The 17,708-nt window shown below is 37.5% G+C and overlaps 1 pseudogene; it reads left to right on the top strand.

Moving 5' to 3' along the window:
* The first annotated feature begins 2,636 nt into the window (after positions 1–2,636).
* On the top strand, positions 2,637–12,061 carry LOC143559763 (LEAF RUST 10 DISEASE-RESISTANCE LOCUS RECEPTOR-LIKE PROTEIN KINASE-like 2.1; annotated as a pseudogene).
* Positions 12,062–17,708: the final 5,647 nt, after the last annotated feature.

The following is a 17,708-nucleotide window of genomic DNA, read 5'->3' as shown; positions in this document are numbered from 1 at the left end:
TTACTTAATTTTTGTGAGTTATCTCATAACATTTAATATTTTGGAAAGTTGACTTTAGGTTTGACCAATTATCAAGACCCGAACCAACAACCCAAACACTCGTTAAAACCTGTTTTAGTATCTTTATTCCCAATGGACTTGCATTCTTGCATTTTACCCACCTTATTACTTAACATAGGTTGAGTAAATATTAAGGCTAGATATTTTAACCCGGTTTCTAGCAAACTTACATTTTAACGGGTATTATTATAAATTCTTAAATAGTTACATTTTAAACCTTGAACTTTAATTGTTTACTTTTCTCAACATTTATTTTACTTAAAGACTTTCAAGACAACCTTTCTAAATCCGAGACTTCTTCCCTTTTAGGCTTTGTTTGTTAAACCCGTCGTTCCGGTAAATCTTCTAATTATCATCTTTCAAGTTTATTACTTGAACGTGAGTACTTTCATACCCCGTTTTCTATCTTTTGTTTTGGGGGTGACATTTCATACTTATTCAAATTAAATGCTTTATACTTGAGTCTTAAACCACAAACGTTATTGTATACGTTACTTAAATAAATGCTCGATTTGGTGTTCTATGCTTACATGGTTATGTGGTTATGTGTTTACCCGCTTTTGGAGAGTTGAGTCATAAATCCGTGAACTATCTGGTATTTTCTTATAGCATGGCGTCGATAATGTACTCTTATTAACGACCTCATGAAATCCGAATCTATTTGGTATTCTCTTATAGACGGTGCCGCTAATATATTCTTATTAGCGACATCATATTATCCAAATTATTGCTATTTATTTGTTGTTTCATATACAAGATTGTGGCTTTTCTTATTGTATAATTATTGTTCAAAATCAATGAATTGCTCACCAACCTTTGTGTTGATAAACATTATTTTATGAAATGTTACAGGTTTACATCTTGGTTGATTATGGAGCTTGAAGGAAACGTCATAAATACCTTTAGGATATTAGTGAAAATGAACAATATTTGATTTGCTATATTTTGTGATATCTTGTTATGACTATGTTAAGAATATTGTTATGTGACATTTTCGATGTTGTGAAATGAAATGAGTTTGTTAAATATTGTCGCTTTAAATAGTGTCATGCGCTTATGGGCAGTCGTTACACCTCGGCATGTTCCGCCACCTTTGTTCAGGGTGTAGACATATGAAGTTTGGTAAAACAAAAACAAATAATATGTACCAAGTGCATGAGGATATGTGCATTTTAGCTACAGTAGCTTATGTGAGAGCATCCGAGAACACATTTTAATTATAATATAAATTAGTAAATACTCCAGTAGTAAATACATACATACGTAATTACATGTTTGAAATTGTTAAATCTAGACCATATTGATTGCAAATCAGCATTTACACACCAAAAAAACCTCCATTCAGTGATTCAACAATACAAAACAATCTGCAAATTGTAACTAGACTTAGTACACAAATTCGAAGAAAACAAAGATAAACTAACAAATGAAAAAAATGACTCAAGAAACGAGAGCGGGCATCTAAAGACAAATAACAAGATAGAGAGAGAAGCAAAACAAATTTCTGATCATGTAAACGAACCGTATTGTTGATTGTTAGAAGCCCAAACACAGCATGTGCAATACCACAATGATCATTGTGCGAGACGATAACCAAACTAACAATATAAAGACTCATTTATCGAAGATATGAATGATCGCGATCTATCTACCTTTCACGCTCCTCTCTATTTCTCTCATATGCACCACACGGGATGCACATAGAAACCATGTTCTTTGCCTTGAGTCCGGTAGCAAATAATAATCCAGCAATTTCCTAAAACCCAATTAGTCCTCAACGAGTCAACGTAACATACATGAAACACAAAGGAAAGACAAAAAAACAAGTTAAGCAAATATATAAAGGAAAAAAACAATATATAATATGTTTATATTTAACTGAAAGATGCATATAATATTTCAAAATTACATATAGTCGATCAACGATCAAAAGGCTTGTTGTCTTGCATGCTACAAGGTGCGTAGTGAATCTCGGTTTTTGCCTATTTAATAGTAAGCTTAGAGGATGTGTCAGTTAGGCCATGTGTTATATTTTAGAAAACTTGAGTCATTTTAAGCTCGGCTCGGCATTACCTAACCTAACCACGAACAGCTTACGAGTAGGACTAGAGGCATTTGTGTTAGCATGTGATTTGGAATATACATTTTTCAGGGGATTGTATATATAAGTTTATTTATTTATTATTAACAATTGTAAACAGTTTCTTTAATAATAATAGTTTGTTGTGGAAACACTAAAAAAAAGTAATTCAAAGTCAAAGATGCAAATTTGGTTTTGTATTATACTCTCACCGTCCCATTTTAAATGTTGATTTTTTCAATTTTAATTGTCCCAATTTAAATGTTATTTCTATACATATAAATTCAATTTTCAATTGTGCCCTTACTATTACATATACTAGATGTTTCATTTCCAATTTAGCTATAATAACTTAAAGAACATTATTGTCATTTTACAGCTCACAAAATAAGATAATCAAACATTTTTTAATTTGTGTGTTTTGGGTCTCATGACATTTAAAATGGTACGGATAAAGTTTATAACATAAATACAATGGACGTGTGGACATGTTCTTTCAACATTTCCATAATCATGTCTCACCACCTCCTCTCCCTCCTTCTCCTCTTCTCCATCTTCTTCATCGCCGTCTCTGCACAATCTAGTGATCAAGCTTACCCCACTTGCCCTTCATCCATATGCAATGGTGTCAATATCAGCTACCCCTTTTGGAGGATAGACAATGAACTCAACTCCCACTTCTGCGGTTATCAAGGCTTCGGAATTAATTGCTCCACCGTCGGTGGTGATCCGGGTGTTCCCATGTTTAATTTGAGCGGCAATTATTACATCGTTCGGAATATAAGATACCACTACCTATACAAAACCATCATCCTCTCCGCCCTGGTTGACCAACGCCCCAACAACTGCCCTAGGGTGCGCAATAACATTACCTTAGGAACCTTGCCTCTCGTGCCCATGATGTCTACGGTTAATATAAGCTTCCATTTCAATTGCACTGGATTTCCTTCTTTTGCGACCGAGTTACCGTGCTTGGGTAACAATGAAAGAAAGTCGTTTGTTCAAGTCATGAATGACACTACAGAGGCAACGGATTGGGACCAGTACTCATGCTCTGAGGAAGTCATAACAACTGTGTTCAAGGACCCCATGGGCATGGGTAATTTACTTGATCTTTCGAGGGGGCTGACGGGCCTCTTGCAAAGAGGATTCGAGCTAAATTGGGTAAGCGTGGACGATGATCATTGTGAGAAGTGTGAACAGTCCGACGGTCTGTGCGGTCAGCACGATACCAGGGGGTTCATATGTTTTTGCTCCGACGGAACCATCACCAGGAACGACTGTAAAGGTACCTTCATTACATTTCTTAAACTCTTGTTTTCTTTACTGCTTGGTACACACCCATGCACTGAATAATAAAATCAATTAAAAAAAAAACAAACAATTCAGTTGTTTAGAATCAGTAAATGAATGAAGTCAATGACCTACCATGCTCGAGTCTCACTTTCAATCATATTCTTGATTTTAATATCTATTTGAGTATTCAACAATCCAAAAAGTAAGCTTAACTATCTTATCTTTTTCTTCTCACCTTCCTTCATGAAAATTTCTAGCTACCTCGCTCTCATTGACCATTCATTTTTCTTTTTGTATGAATTACGTTCGTTCTAATCTACAGGTTTGAAAAATATATGCTATTTCGGAGGGAGGGGTGTTGGGGAGAAATATTCACAATAGTCATTTTGACTAGGTCAACTTTAGCCATGGTTTTAACGAAATACATAAAATAGCCATTATAATACGTTGGATCCGATATAAGCGTAACACCCTCCGACGTAATAAACAATCATTAAAAACTTACCACATGTCAACGTATTAATGGATCTAATAGGGGTTAGACCATTGGAGTTGACAGAAGCAGGCTCTGCATCGTCGAAGGCTATGGTTTGACGGTTTAATCTTCTGTCGGATCTTCCATTCTTCAGTGGGATTCAATAGAACATTTGAACACATGACGAATTGTTATGGGTTCAGCTGATGATATGCCTGAGGGGGTTGTGCTTCCGTCAGATCTGACATATTAGATTGACAATTTTGAATATTTTGTTAAAATCATGGTTAAAATTGGAAAATGTTGTGTCAAAATCACTATTTTGAAGGTTTTCCTAATTCTTATTGTTAACTCAAACACTAACACATTTTATAATTTCCATTACTCGGAGTTATTTTTCTGTTAGCTTTTATAAAATTATTACTAATTTACCTTTATAATTAAACGAATATGACAAAAGAAAAAAGGAAAAACTTCACCATGTACACAACCCCCCATCTTGATCATGACTAACAGCACCACCAATACGAAGACCAACCCCACACCTCTTCTTCATGACCACTAGGCCACCATCAAGTAGACCTGACATAACCAACCCAGTTATTAAATATAGTAAAATCTATATAGATTAATACTCAATAAATTACTAACCTTGCTAAAATTAATAATTGGTGCAATCTCAATTTAAAACCAGTGTAAAACTGGACCTAAACGATAAAATAATAAGATAATAACCTTTTTTGAATCCTAGTTTATATATATTAATCATAACAAAACTATAAATTAATAATTACTATAAAGTAACACTTAATATACAGAAATGACAGAGTAAATGAAATGATTCATTGTGTGGTGAATGAATAACATTCATATTAAGCTACCCCACTTCCATTGACTCTTTACTTTTTTATAAGGCGTGATACTTACGTTTTGTTTTTCTCATTAAGTAGCATTATATATTGCTAGCTTTTATCAACCGTATTACAGGTGTTGTTTTACATTATTCAGTTCTAGTATTTATCTATATTTTAGGATTTTAGTTTTATTTATTGTAAGTAAGTTAATTATATACTTAGGATTTGATGATGAATGGATTTAACAAATAAAGGAGATGTTATAACCTGATTTAAAAGCTATCTGGGTTGGGTGAGACACATGACCCGATTTTTTTTGCTATAAAATTGTTTCGTTAATATAAATATATTTTTTTTAAAAATCGAATATTAATTTTTATTATATCCCAATTTTATAGGATTTCATATTAGATTAATTTTTTATATAATAAGATGTTATAACTCGTTTAAGGGCTATCTGGGTTTGATGAGATCCATACTTGTGAATTCAGGTCAAATGCATAAGAAGTCTTTATTAATAAATAAAACAATATGATGGCTTGATAAAATTTATGAAGTTTTGTTTATATCTATTTATGATTTAATATCAAGATTTTGAGTAAAAATGGGGGATTCCCTCCGACATCAACAATTTTTTATCTGCTCGATCCCAGATAAGAGCCATCTTGTGCTCAGCACAATCCAAAGTTTGCTCCTTGTTATTCTCAGCAAGCTTAGCAATGCGGTCATCTTTAGCGCATGCCTCAGCTTTCAAAGTTTTTATCTCCTCAAGATAGGAGGAGATGAGATCATTCTGGTCATTCACCTGCTTCTGTAGTGCTACCTTAGCCTCTTCAGCTCGCGCAAGCTCGCCTTCCTCAGCACGAGTCTGTTCGTGAGAAGCTTCTAACATAGCATTATGGTGCTTGCAAGCTTCCACCCAGCCCTTCGCAGTAGCAGCTTGACGAGATTTTTCCACTTCTAGCGTATGCTTAGCATCTGATAATTGCCACTTAGCAGTATTGGCAATTATACAATGGTCCTCAGCTTCTTTCCTGACTACCTCAGCACTATTCTCCAACTCAGCCCACGTTTCACTCATAGCTAACCAGTCCCGATAGATTTCTTGACTAGTGGAGACAACGTTAACTAGATTGTAGGAGAAGGAGTTCGCCAACTCATAATGAGGACGCCCACGTTGGCGTTGCCTCTCAGCAGGAGAATTCCTTGTTGCAGGAATTCGTGGCAAACCTCGTTGTCAGTAAACAAGGAACCTTGACGCACAGACCAATGCGAGTGATGCATCAATGGATCCTCATGTGGGTTGGTCTGGCCATAATATCCCGCATGCCCTTGATCTTCATGAAAGCGGGAAGTAGAAGTTTGAGGACCGGTGGCGACAACGTTTTGGCTCCCCTGATTTGAAAAATGAGGAGGAGAGTTGGGAGGCGAAGAGATAACAGGCTCCTTGAAACTTTGTGAAGTGCCCCTTTCTCATCCTTGCCGGGAGGAGTGTCTCTTAAAACAATCGAATCATCAATTTTTTTGGTGGAGAATTGGGCGGAGGCTCAAACGTGGATTTAGGTGGTGGCGCGGGTGGAGAAGTAGGTGGAGTTATCTTCCCTTGGTTTGGTGGACCCTTGGGATGTCCTTTCGTGGAATCTGCAAACATTACATTTCCTTAGGAAACATCACTCCAAAAAACATAATTAAGGGTACAATAACGTTGAAAGTAATACCAGGAATAACTTTTGAAGAAACAACAAGGTTGATGCGATCCCCTAGCCGGACCTTCTTGGATTTCTTAGGAACAGCAAATAGGCCTGTTCACAAGCCGAGCCAAGCCCGAGCCAAGGCAAGATCGAGCTCGAACTCTTAATCGAGCTAAAAATATGAGCTCAAGCTCGGCTCCATTTTAAATCGAGCCGGCTCGGCTCTGCTCGACTTGGTTTGAGTTTACATGTAATAATAGCAATTCTTAAACTATATAAATATGATGTTGAGATCAACACCAACCAAATACAAACTAAATAAATACGTCTAATACAAAATTAAGCAGGGAATTGGCGGCCGATGGCGGAGGATGAGCGGCAGCCGATAGCGGAGATGAATATGAGCGGCGGTGGAGGTGAATATGAACGTCTAGGTTTAGGATGGAAAATGTAACGTATACTGATTATTGAGTGTTTGAACAATGAAGTCCCATCTCTCAGTTACTCAGTATATTGAATTATGAATATGGACTATGGAGTGAAAGGAACTTGGGCTGGATTAAAGGAAAGCCTGTGTGTTAAAATAATTGGGCTCGATAATTATATGCATGTATGTATATATATAATAAATTAAAATAAAATAGTTCAAGCCAATCGAGCGAGCTCGAGTCAAGTTGGGGCTAGCTCAGGCTCGGCTTGTTTAGAAATCGAGTCGAGCTAGGCTCGGATCGTTTACAATCAAGCAGATTTCAAGCGAGCTTTCTCCAAGCTTTTTTCGAGCGAGTTTCGACGAGCTTAGAGCCGTGAGCTTTTTGAACAGCCCTAAGCAGGTTTGGATAGGCGTAATTTGCCCTTTCCAGTTAGCTTCGGGGATTCCGCATCGACGACATCACGTCCTTCCTCACTTGCCACAACTTCAGAGGTACTTTGTCCGCAGCCTTACTAGAGGATGGGTGTTGTTTCCTCTTGTGGGTCAGACCTGCAATTGCATTCACGATACTCTCAGCATCAGTAGTATCAACCGAGGATTCCTCTTCTTCTTTGTAGGGTGATGACTCATCACTAGAAGAGAAAAGCACAATCACCCCACTAAAGGTAAACGCTGATAGAGGACGAGGATTCAGAACTCCCTCACCTTTAGAAAGCATGGCCTCACCTTTAGCAAACATGGCCTCGGATACCACAGGTTCCGGGCGTAAAGCATCTGGAAACAGAAAATTATCGCGGGTGCGATAAAATATAGTAGTTCCTCGGGATCTCGAGGGCGGCGTGCCATAAGTCCCGGCACACGATCCAATAACGTGCACAGGATTGATCCCTCACCTGAACAAATAAATAGTTAGCACCTAAAAAAATCCTTAAGGGATAAAGATAAACGTACTCTCATCAGGCATCTGATAGAAGGGTTCCAAGTCTGGGAAGGGCCACAAGCGGCTCAGCCAGCACGCATTAGTGCACCCTCGATTATCGCACGCATAGGAGTAGGCGTGCGGGTCATTGTAACAAACCAGGAAGGTTCGCATACCCGACAACGTGTATTTCTGGCAGCTTGTCGTTGGAAGAACGGTGTACCATCGGAAAGGGAACAACGTCTTCCCGGATCCAGAAAAACTTTGAGCGCAATTCATATGAACTGCGTGGCGACTCTGTACCTATGACACCTTTGCTCGTGGTTGACCAACTGTACCACCCGCCGCGGCTTGCCATCTTGTAGAAAACGGAAAACTTATCAACGGACGGTACGAAGTTGTTGGCACTCCAACAAAACTCAAAATTCCGGATCCTCATCAGTCCAAACAGGTGCACCTGTGATAAGTGAACCCCGTAACTCAACAGAATAGATCCAACAAACTTCGTCACAGGAAATCAGAGATTCCTTGTGGTAAAATCCTCGCCATGTAGGGCCATTTTCCCTCTCGGAGGCTTGTTGGCGGTGGAACCTGCAACCGGGAATTCCGGCTCCCATTCCGTAGCTTAGACGTATACATTTGCGATGTCTTCGTAGTCCCTCTTTTTCCAAATAACAACGATGTTGTCAATTGATGGAGTACTCTTCTTCTCCCCGACCATTATTTCAGTGGATAATGGTAAACAACGAGCAATTGTAAGTAATTTGTAAAGTTTAAATCTAGAATTTGAGAGAAAAATCAGGAAGAAAGAGAATTGAAGGCGATAAAAATGAAAGTGGAGAGAGAACCGCCTTATTTATATCCATCGCAATTAATGTGATAGGAGTGTCGCCAGTGGAGAGAGAAAGAATTAGTTCATTCAGATAGCCATGGACGGATCTATATGTGTGAGTCCGGGTTCACGGGAACCAATGAGTTTTTGATTTTATATAAAAGTCCTATATAAAACATGAGAGTGAACCCATATATAAATTGTGAGTGAACCCATACTCATAATAAAGCCTTGGTCCGGTGGTAAAACCCCGCTTTCTCAAACTGAGAACCCGGGTTCAATCCTTACCCAAAGCAGTTTGTTTTTAGTGATTTTAACTCTTTTTAATCGTGTATGTTGTACAAATCCGAATTTTGTATGATATTATTACCCTCAGAAGTTTATTTATAGTGATTTTAACTCTTTTGTATGATAAAACAATAATTTATCATCATTATAATTGTGATTGTATGATAATTATAGTGATTATTATAGTGATTTTAACTGATGCATGTAAGCACACAAATACACATTCGAACCGAACCATTGAATTGATCTGAACCGTCAAACCGACACGAATAGTGAACCCATTGGAAAATTTTCATGGATCCACCACTGCAGATAGAAACACGTCACGCGGGAAAACCAAAAGAGCGGAAAGGCGTGCAGTCAAATACAGTAGGTAGCCGGCGTACACGTCTCTTTAACTGTCATGTCACCCTTTTCCATATTTATCCATACAAAATAAAAATATCTCCTTACCAACTTGAAAATTCAAAAATCCCCAAAAATATCCAAAGTTCAAAATTTCACCTGCATAAAAGCTTCACGCGGAAGAAACAATGGACTGGGGGGACTTATAGAGGTATGATACCAAAGAGATACAAATGTCCCTAAATACCACCCGCGGGTAAGAGGGGACCTCTTCGTATGTCACCTGCGGGACATATAAATCACCCGCATAACTCAAGACAAACGAAGAACAACAATATATCCTAGAGACTATGTGCGGGAGGATCTAGACGCCCTCATAAGTCATCCGCAGGGTATTGTTCCCACCTGCAATGATGGTTAGAAGGCAATGTCATAGGACAGTTGTAGTTAACCAAATCCCTTCTAGAAGATTTACCAAGATCCTTTCTTGGAAAGCACATGACCCATCAGCCAAGTGAAGAAGGACAGCTGGTCAGGATGTTATAACCATGCACATGGCCAAGATTAGCTCGTCCTATCACGTATGGACACGTGTACAGGTTGTTACAACCATGGACATGAGCCGTATAGCTCACCCTGTCATATCAGGATACGTGTCTAGGCGGTTACAAGAGCATCTTTTGGAAAGGGACAGCTGAGCCAATCACATTCCCCACATCATTCAGTTATAAATACATTCGCAATCTCCATGAGGTATTCATATTCACTCTCAACTATCTACTATAATTACTTAAGTACTTTCTCTCTGCCGGAATTGTACTTATTCTCACGTCAGAGGGTGGTTACGGGAAGACCCCCCTCTTGACTTCCCGTAACAAGTTCACGGTGGTTTTTTTGCAGGTTTATGTCATTGGACTTTGGGAGATCGGACTCGTATCGTTAGTTGGATAGTATTTGACCCGTACCCTATGGACTCATCGGATCTAAGCCTTGTGGGGATTAGGTCCGTGTTTCTTCAGCTTCGAAGCCTCGGTTCCTATGTGGCGATGACGTGGAGCTCCATAGTGAATAGCCTCAATCATAATTATCTATAACCGCCCCTAACTGCCTCAGTTACATAAAGACCATTTGACTTAAAAATATTACATAAAGCATCCAAATCTATTACCTTATAATAATTACATAAAGCCCGGCGTTTGAAACCTTTTGAAAATTTTAATTTTGAATAATTAAATCAGGCGAAATCAATCTAGTGCATGGCTTAAGAATTACTTGCTTTTTTGATTTTTCCATACTACTAGTTCTTTTTAGTTTAGTTCGTTTTCGGCTGCCAATAAAAAAAGTTGGTTTTTGGCCTATATAATGTACTGAGTTCTTTCACATCGGCCTATTTAATGTACTCAGTTGTTTCACATGGTGTCACGCAATCATAAGAAAGTAAAAAAGAAAGCTTCTGGTCTCTCTGTGTTCCTTTATTCGTGAGATTATTAGTTCTTTTATAAGCATTAACATCTTTTATGCATATTTTCTTTGTAATCCAGGTACACGTCAAAATTATAAAATGAAATTGGGTAGGTATTCTCTCATTTAATTCTTGTATCCATAACTAATGTGTTGAAGTTGTTAAACATATTCAGTTCACCTTTTTCTTTATCGCAGTTATAGGATTCGGATCCGCACTACTATTAATTGTGATTATTTTCATAATCTATTTTATTTTAAAACCATCGTCGAGCAATTGCATAACCTCACTAAAGCCTAAGACCGAGGACGACAAGAATATTGAGGCCTTTGTCATGCATTATGGCTCCTTAAGTATGAGAAGGTACACATACAATGATATTAAGAAAATGACAAACTCATTCAAAGTTAAACTAGGACGTGGAGGTTTTGGACAAGTGTTTAAAGGGAAGCTATCAGATGGCCGACTTGTGGCAGTTAAAGTCTTAAACTCATCGAGAGCAAATGGAGAAGAATTCATAAATGAAGTTGCAAGCATTGGTAGGACTGCTCATGTTAATATTGTTACTCTCTTAGGATTTTGTTCCGACAACAAAAAAAGAGCTCTTGTATACGAGTACATGCGAAATGGGTCGCTAGAGAAGTTTATATATAGTAATGTTCATACAAACGAACACATAGGAGTAAAGGAGTTGTATGAGATAGCACTTGGAATAGTATGTGGTCTTGACTATTTGCATCGTGGATGTAGCACTCGGATTTTGCATCTTGACATAAAGCCACATAACATTCTCCTTGATGAAGATTATTGTCCCAAGATTGCAGATTTTGGGCTTGCTAAGTTGTATTCAAGGAAAGAGAGTATTGTTTCTATGTTAGAGGCTAGAGGAACAATCGGGTACATCGCTCCAGAAGTTTATAATAAAAACTTTGGAGGAGTCTCCCATAAATCTGATGTGTTAGCTATGGTATGTTGCTACTAGAAATTGTCGGAGGAAGAAAAAATGTAGATGTGGGTGTCGGTTCTGGACAAACTAGTGAAACATATTTCCTGGATTGGATTTACAAGCGACTTCACAAGGATGACTTCCTATTAGATAGTGTTACAAACGCTGAGGAAAATGATTATGCAAGAAAGATGACAATAGTTGGTTTATGGTGCATACAACCTGCACCAAATCAAAGGCCATCTATCAATGAAGTCATAGAGATGTTAGAGGGAAGCATGGAAGTGTTGAAAGTTCCACCAAAACCATTCTTTTCATCTCCTCCGCGATCGCCAGCTACCATATATAGCACATCAGAAAGAACGTCGGAGATAGCATAGTTCATTTTGTTCATTTCATCTCCTCCGCGATTGACAGCTACCATATATATTATATAGCACATTCTGCCATTGTGTTGGAGGTTGCTGTACTTTAAACATCACTATATATTAATTCTCTCACCACCATTCAAGCTAAGTGATTCTAGTATTGCTACTTTATTTAAAGAATATCAAATTATTTATTTTTTGGTGATTCTTATATTTGTTCAGAAATAATGTTCAGTTGGTTCCATTTTTGACATTAATTCTAAAATGGTTTCTTTCCTATCTAACTAGTTTTATACCCGTCCGGTAGACGGGTAGATTAGTATCATAATAATCAAACCATCTTTCTTTGCACTTTAAAGTGAATACTGAATAGTATATTGCTAAATATCATTAAATACATAATTTAAAACATATTATTTACATTATTTGGATTAGTACAATTTACACCAGTTTTATACTCATCATCCTAGTCTGAGTTTTTGGAACTAATAATATTAAAACTTCCAAAATGTTCACCTTTAAATTATTAGACAATCAAATATTAACAAACATAAAATTAACTAAAGAAAATAATTGAATTTCATGTACAAAAGTGTTGCAACTTAATACAAAAGAACAGAAATACTTTGATTTAAGCATTTTCACGTAAGATGTATTAATTTAAACATAAGCGTGTCGAAAGCTACAAAATTTTATATTTTAGGATACATAAGTAGTTGGTAACAAGATATCCATTGCTGACAAGTCTTGTTTTGTTTGCATCCTCGGGTTTGAACCTTTAAAATTGTGAGTTCCATCAAACAGGGGTCACTAAAACACATTTCTTGTTTGTCAAATCCAAATATAAATTGTATCTTCCTACTCGGAGGCTTAATTGAAATCTGCACTGTGACCAAAATACCTTTGTATTCCAAAGGAAACTTGACTCGTAATCTGATCCAAATTAACCGAAACAGTGTATTCCAAAACTGACCCGTACTGACCTGAAGTCAACCTTTATCCCATATTATGATCTACTCGCTCTGCCTTCCCATTTTTCAACTCATTCTGTACTGTAACATAAAAGTTAACGTGACATTAATAAAATGAAAGTTAAAACCTACAACCCATTATGTCCCTGTTGGAAATAGTGGACCGGTTCGGTTAATTTAACGCGGCCGACCGAGTTACGACCCGTGAGAGTTACACCTTGGACAACGAACTAAAACCCGCTTAAATTGTTAACTGGTAAATGACGAATATAAATATGACGGAATTATTATTTATAATAGTTATAAATAATATAGTTTATTTACTAATTAAATAAACTGGTTTGGGCTTTAAAACAAGAGTTGAAACGAGTTGGACTTTAGGCCCGGTTATGATTTAATATTGATAGTTTGAGATTATTTATATATAAATAATCTCATATAATATTAAAAAATAAGCATAACCAAAACCTACGTTGATGTTGATTAGCCTCCAAGAAAAGTGGAGCTATACAAGCATAAAACCCCTTGTCACTTTTTCTCTCCGATTAACATAAACAAGCAAACAAGCACCATCATCGGCCGCTTTAAGGAGCCACCGGCTGCTGCTGTAGCTTGCCGCAAACCACCATCGAATCACGGTCGCTCGCCACCATCTAGTACGCCGCTGCCGCTGCTACTGTAACGCACCACCGCCACCGCTCGTTTCTTCAGTTCGTCGACTAGCACTCGTTCGTTGAACCTCGGTGTCTCAACCGGTTATTCATTAACTATTGTCGTTGTTGATTTATATTTAACTTAGTTGTTTTGACTCATACTCGTATTGTTTGTAAGCGGATCCTCTACGGTTCCGTTAAATGGTGATTACTCATTTTGTATTCCGCTGCATATTCGTTATTAATATGATTAATAATTATGAAACCTATTTTTTTAAACCGGGTTTAAGAGTTAGACCGTTGACTGATCACCACTGGAACCCAACAGTGGTATTAGAGCCTTGGTTACAGCATACGAGTGGAATCCGGTCTTTTCACCGGTTCTACATCATATACTTCAAGCTAGTTGAAGTTTTTGATCTAGATAAGTTTTTTGAGCAATCTTGGTTTGGTCAATTTTTATTTATTTTATTTGACCAAAATATTGCTCAATTTTATTTTTTATTGAAGATGTAAATCTGGCCCGACCTTGTGTGATTGGTTGTTTGGTTTTGATTTTGGCCATATGGATGGTTCAAAGTTGTATTTTATTTTTTGGTTTTATTTTATGGTTTTTGGCCACTTTGATGGTTCCAAATCGTAATAGATAGGGTTTGGTTTTGGAAAAATTCTCAAAATGGCCCTTTTTAAGAGAGAGAGTGTGGAAAATAGCCCTAAATTTCAACATATTCCTAAATTGGCCCGTTAAATTTGGACTGAGGAGACGAGATCTGGAAAATCCTTAGGCCAATAAAATTCTGACAAGTGTCAAAATCCGACGGATTTTTTAAAAATATTGGGGGACCAGTCCATATTTTCCATTAAAAGTTCTTCTTAAAATACAGTCTTTTCTAACGGTCTTTTAATGTTTCCTAAATGGTCCCCTCAACTTCCAAAAACATGGGAAATTGTGCAATCAAATTCAGTCTTTCAAGACGCATTTAGGGTGAATTTATATCAAGAAGACGAGTTAGTAGTTTATTTCCTATGTGTTGAATCTAGTCCACGCCTTCAAAATTTATTACCAATCCGTCTACACCGACAATATATTATGCGATTCCGTCTATTTCGACATGATCATCCAAATAATATAAATGAGTTATCTTCATCATCTTCTCATTTATACAACGTGCGGAACTGAACAATGTACTCGTTTCCGAACGTTGAGATTATGTTGCCGTCATAATAGGATCCAACGAACCCGATACCCATACCCATAACCTCCACTTGATCACCCCTCTTAAACTTCATGATTTGATTCGAGATTAGAGTTTGATGAAAATATGTGAATGAATTATTGAGGATTGAGGAAGATGATAGATATAATGTAAATATGGACGGACAAGTAAGAATATCTTACATACTCGTCTCCTTCGTACAAATTTTAAAGATTCGTGTCTTGAAAGACAAATTTGTAATGCACATTTTTCCATGAGTTCAAAATTTGGACGGTCGAGATAAGAATCTTTAATAAACGGTCTGGAAAGACAACTTTTTAATATTAAGATTTCGTGAAGAATATGGACGGGTACCTCAATCTTTTCAAAAATATGATCCCCTTAGTTCAAATTTATCAAGTAAGTGTCTTGAAAGACAAAATGAAATGGCACATTTTTCAATGTCTTTAAATTTGTAGGGGTTAGATAAGAAATTTAAATAATACGTCTTGAAAGAAAGCTTTGGAAAATAAATTTTAGTCCAAAAATATGGACGGGTCCCTCAATATTTATAAATCTATGGTCTTATTGGTACAAATTCACCCTAAATGCGTCTTGAAAGACTGAATTTGATTACACAATTTCCCATGTTTTTGGAAGTTGAGGGGACCCTTTAGGAAACATTAAAAGACCGTCGGAAAAGACTATATTTTAAGAAGAGCTTTTAATGGAATATATGGACTGTTCCCCCAATATTTTTAAAAAATTCGTCGGATTTTGACACTTGTCAGAATTTTATTGGCCTAAGGATTTTTCCAGATCTCGTCTCCTCAGTCCAAATTCGATGGGCCATTTTGGGAATATGTTGAAATTTAGGGCTATATTCCACACTCTCTCTCTTAAAAAGGGCCATTTTGGGAATTTTCCCTTTGGTTTTTCGTTATATGTATTTTGTAATATTTTAATGAAGAAGACCCGAAGGAAAACCGAGGACGAGCACACGGAGTTCTTGTAGTCAGTGGGAGTTAGCAAAGATGACGGGATGCACCAAGAGCCCGTCCTTGTGGTCGTTTTTCTGTTGTGACCCCTTGACCCGATTGGTCTTGCTAATAGGCTCTAGCAAGACCAATAAACTTTTTGGGCATTTAAGATTTACATATTCTTGTTTGCTATTGTGGTTGCTTGCTTTATTATAATAGGTTATAATACCACAAACCTAATACCAAATATATTAAAATAAATTTTAATCAACCAATTGAGTTTTTGCAAAATTAAACTAAATTTGATTTTCCAAAACCTTATAACTTAATAGTTTAACTATTAACTTAAAATTGGTTAGTCATATCGCGACAAACTTAGTTTTAATAGGTTATTTAAAACTAAGTGTCATGAGGGATGAAAGGGTTCATCATGTTGTCCCGATTAATACAGTAAAACTGGACTTTTACTCTATTCGATAAATTCTAAAATGAATCCCAATTATAAATCAATAGTTTATGCCATCCTACTATAAGCTACACTTGAGGCATACTGCGAAATTTCTAGTGTTTGGAGCTACAACACCGCACTTGTTTTCTAGCCTATCCCTTCAAAGTGAAAGGGTTTCGTTGACACATCTGGCCCTTTCACACGTGTCTATACTAGGACGACTATTACTGTACTCTTCTGTTACATGGTACAAATGTCTGAAGATTAAAGTGGGCATAGATGAGGCTAAACGAATCTACTTAAGCAAATGTTGTCTTAATAGGCCTCATAACCGAGAGTTGTGCTTTATTCACAATTGGCAGTCATTGTCAGTCTGCCTAACCACTTACTAATGTTGTGTGCTACAGCTGCCATTACTAACTGGAAGCCAGATTCTGGAATCCCTATTTTATTAATGTTAATTGGGTTATTAATAATAGGATTATTACATCGAAAATACTAATTCAATTATTTTTGCTTATTTAAACAGATGCCAACTGATAATAACTCATTAGTCACCCTCAAGACTATTCTTGAGAAAGAAAAACTGAACGACACCAACTTCATCAAATGGCACTGCAACTTGAGACTTGTTCTCACCATGGAAAGAACCTGTATGTTCTCGATGGAACTGTTCCAACCGAGCCTGAAAACAACACAGCCGCTGCTCGAAAAGTTCTTGAGAAGCATAAGGATGGCTCAGCTGATGATGTCTCCTGCATTATGCTAGCCACCATGACTTCTGAGCTTGCTAAAGGCTTGGAACACTTCGGTGCCTATGAGATGCTTGAGCAACTCAAGGGCATGTTCCAGAAACAAGCACGTCAAGAACGCTTCGACACCATGAAACAACTCATTAGTTGCAGGATGGCAGAGGGGTCTCCCGTCAGTGCGCATGTCCTTAAGATGAAGGGGCACATTGATTAACTCAAGAAACTTGATTGTCCTCTGCCTGATGAGATGGCAGCGGATTTCATCATAAACTCTCTCCCAAGCTCTTACGACCAGTTGGTAATGGATTTCAACATGAATGCCTGGGTGAAGATAGTGCCGGAGCTTCACAACATGCTCAAGACGGCTGAGATGAACATTCCTTCTAGGACCAATCAAGTTCTGATGATTCGATCTGCTGCTGTCAAGAAGACTAAACCCAAGAGTCAGGGTTATAAAGGCAAAGGCAAGAAGAATGTTACCATTGCTGCCCCTAGTGCCACCAATGCTAACAAGGGGTTCCAAAGATACCACCCCCGCCCCCTTAGGAGCGCCAATGCTACCGATGCAACCAAATGGGACACTGGAAGCGTAACTGTGCCGAGCACCTTGCTGAGATATCGAGGAGGAGAGCCAATGGAGGTGAAGGCTCCTCTCGAGGTAT

This window comes from Bidens hawaiensis, unplaced genomic scaffold, assembly GCF_021521415.1.
Source record: "Bidens hawaiensis isolate Kalapana, Puna unplaced genomic scaffold, B.hawaiensis_p1.1 tig00020035_1, whole genome shotgun sequence".
NCBI lineage: Eukaryota > Viridiplantae > Streptophyta > Magnoliopsida > Asterales > Asteraceae > Bidens > Bidens hawaiensis.
Note: the sequence above shows the minus strand (reverse complement) of the source record. Positions and strands in the feature narration are given on the sequence as shown.